Source organism: Rousettus aegyptiacus, unplaced genomic scaffold (assembly GCF_014176215.1).
Source record: "Rousettus aegyptiacus isolate mRouAeg1 unplaced genomic scaffold, mRouAeg1.p scaffold_m13_p_4, whole genome shotgun sequence".
Classification (NCBI taxonomy): Eukaryota; Metazoa; Chordata; class Mammalia; order Chiroptera; family Pteropodidae; genus Rousettus; species Rousettus aegyptiacus.
Window position 1 is genome coordinate 121,443,635 of NW_023416307.1, and position 3,206 is coordinate 121,446,840.

Here is a 3,206-nt window from a genome sequence, read left to right on the forward strand (position 1 = left end):
AAAAACAACCTATTTCAGGGTGCAGAAATCTTTGCATAGAAAGCAATGGACAATTGAGAACTTCCTGTGCAGCTCCCAAAGTAGAACACCTTCGGGATAGAAGACTTAACTACCAAAATAAGAAAGGGTTACGGTTTCATATATGGAACACAGAATAAACAATTTTTCCTTGTGCAGCAGGTTTTCTTCACAGTTAATTGAAGTCACATGTGAAGCACTGCAAGGAAGTATTTTTAGCGAGCACCACAGAGACCTGGACAAACACTTCCCATCCATGCTCGGAGCAAAACCAGTTATGCGATTAGCTCAGGAGGATGAGAACATAAAAATGCTGCTGGGATAAAAAGCTATGTTTTCTGAATTTCAGCTCCAAAAACTGAGCCAGCAGCTTTTTATCAGCTTTTTATAAACACCAGAGAAGATGGTTTAAATGAAAAAAAAAATTTTTTTTTCAAGGAAGACACAGTTTCTCTATTAAATTACCTTGCATGGTTCCCTCCTGATCTGCCCACTGTAGCAAGGACCATAAAACGAAAATACCAGTGGTGGAAGCTGGGCCTTTATCCCTGAGCTTGATCACAGTGGGACCTCGTTAAATGCTGCTCATCAATAACTATAAACATGTCAACAGGGTTTTATGGTTGGTGCTCATGAGGTTGTTTTATTCAATGCTAACTTCCCTCTACTTTACAGAGAGTGTGTATAGTAAATATTGGCTAGGTTTTAGCTCCCCGACATCTAGAGGTCCTTCCTATTTGGGGGAAATTCTCCATTGGCTGGGTCTACAGAAGCCCAAAGAAGACACATGGCTCCTCCCTGGAAGCCCGGAGGTAGGCAAACAATAGAGGCTCAGCCAACTGGATGTTCCTGTCCACGATCTTCACTCTTGAGGGAGTGATTTGAAGGCTTGATGGTGGTAGCAGCGAAGATCCTGGAATGACAGTGCCTGGGACCAAAGTGGTGAATCCAGTGCTGGGAGAGTCAGAGCTTCTTCCACCCCAGACAGCTCTGGGGACAGCCCTGGCTCTCGACCACTTCCAGAATCTGGTTCTCTACCCTTCCCATCTGTTTTTTGGCCACCCAATACTCATCCAATAACCTCCATTTCTGCTTATATTAACCCGAGAACACTTCTGTAGACTATAACTCAGAACTCTGGCTTAATCTTTAGTCATTTGCAGACCCGCATTCATGACCAAAAATTCCTCTGGACTCCCAGAGTTGACTTATATTATTTTTGTTCTCATATAACTCAAATAAGCATACCAAAAAAATAAGTATAAACTCTTTCGAGGCTTGTAATTTTTGAATAACTAGAAAACACAAATACATTGGCAACCAATGCCACAAATCAGCAATGTTGAAATTAACAGCATTAAGTTAAAATGGCAGAACACATTGTTTCATGAAACTAAATAGCAATTAGTAATGTGAATATGGAGCTGACTAATATGGTTTCATACATTTGTTGGTTTGTTTTTTAACTATCATGCCTCACTTAATAAGAACTTTTCTACCTCTTCTCTCCATTCAAACCATAGTGGACACTCCATTCATACAGCTTGTCTTGAGGTCATTTGCTGCTCCTTACTTTGCATGGGCACACCATTCACAAGCTGGGATGATTAAAATTGTTCTGCTTGGCTCCATTGTCATTGTAAACACAAATGCAGGGCTTGAAATCAGCTAGAAGTGTCGTCCGGAATACCCAATATTTGTTTAAATGAATTTTTAAAAAATTAACATTGAGAATATTAAATGTTTAAAATTGTCATAGAAAACTTATCTATTCCTAAAAATTCATTTGTAAACACCAGGTTCAGAAATTATAACAAAATCATAAGGGCATAAGCTTTGGAGTAAAAAACAAATCCTGGTTTTGAAGCCAAAACCCACCCTTTAGTAGTCTTGGGATCTTGAGCAGGTTGTTTAATCTCTTTTAGACTTAAATATTATTGTTCTGTAAACTGGAACAATAATACCTATCTTTGTGCTCACTTTGGCAGCACATATACTAAAATCGGAATACAGAGAAGATAAGCACGGCTCCTGCACGAGGAAGACACGCAAATTTGTGAAGTGTTCCATATTTTTTCAAACAATAAGTGCTGGTGAGAATGTGGAGAAAAAATAAACTTTGTGCACTGTTGGTGTGATTGCAAATTGGTGCAGCCATTGCGGAAAGCAGAATGGCGGTTCCTTAAAAAATTAAAAATAGAACTATCTCATTATGACCCAGCAATTCCACTTCTGGGTATTTAGCTGAAGAAATCCAAAACACTAATTCAAAAAGATATATACACCCCTATGTTTATTGCAGTATTATTTATAATAGCCAAGATAAGGAAGCAACCTAGGTGTGCATCGATAGACAATTGGATAAAGAAGTGGTACATATATACAATGGAATATTACTCGGCCATAAAAAAAATGAAATCTTACCATTTGAGACAATACGGATTGATCTAGAGTATATTCTGCTAAATGAAATAAGTCAGACAGAGAAAGACAAGTACCATATGAACTCACTTATGTGTGAAATCTAAAAAGCAAAATATACAAAAAAAAAACAGAAACGGACTCTTTGGTACAGAGAACAAACTGAAGGTTGCCAAATGGGAGTGGGGTTGGAGGGCTAGGTGAAAGGATTAAATGTAAATGGAAGTCACAAAATAGTCACTGAGATGTAAAGTATAGCACAGGCAGAGGGAATATAGTGAATAAATGTTGTAATAACTATGTATGGTGCCAGGTGGGTAGTAGACCTATTGTGGGGATTACTTTATAAGTTATATAAATGTCTAACCACTATGTTTGGACACCTGAAACTAATATAATATTGAATGTCAATTGTCATTGAAATTTTTTTTTAATTTTTAAAAATACCCATTTTTTAGGACAGTTGCATTAAACAAGATGATTGTGTAATTATTCAATAAATGATACTAATTATTGTTACTGATACCCTAATCAACATTCAGATTGGTTAACACATTTGTCCCAGTTCATACAATCAGTTGGTCACAGAGACAAAACTGGAACCCAGATCCTCTCAAAACCTAGACCTTTGCTCTGGATACTATCTGTGTCAAGCAGTGTGATGCCCGTGGGGGAAGCTCCCACCTTTTAGGGCAGTTTCTGAGGGATTTACACTCTGCAGGAAATCAGTCAGTCCTCAGGTTGATTCCACTGATGATCTTTCTTTA

General features: G+C 37.9%; 1 non-coding gene across 1 annotated transcript; it reads left to right on the forward strand.

Moving 5' to 3' along the window:
- The first annotated feature begins 1,990 nt into the window (after window positions 1–1,990).
- Window positions 1,991–2,094, forward strand: LOC118602310. Its single transcript, XR_004950660.1, has one exon. It is a non-coding gene; the product is annotated as a U6 spliceosomal RNA (small nuclear RNA).
- Window positions 2,095–3,206: the final 1,112 nt, after the last annotated feature.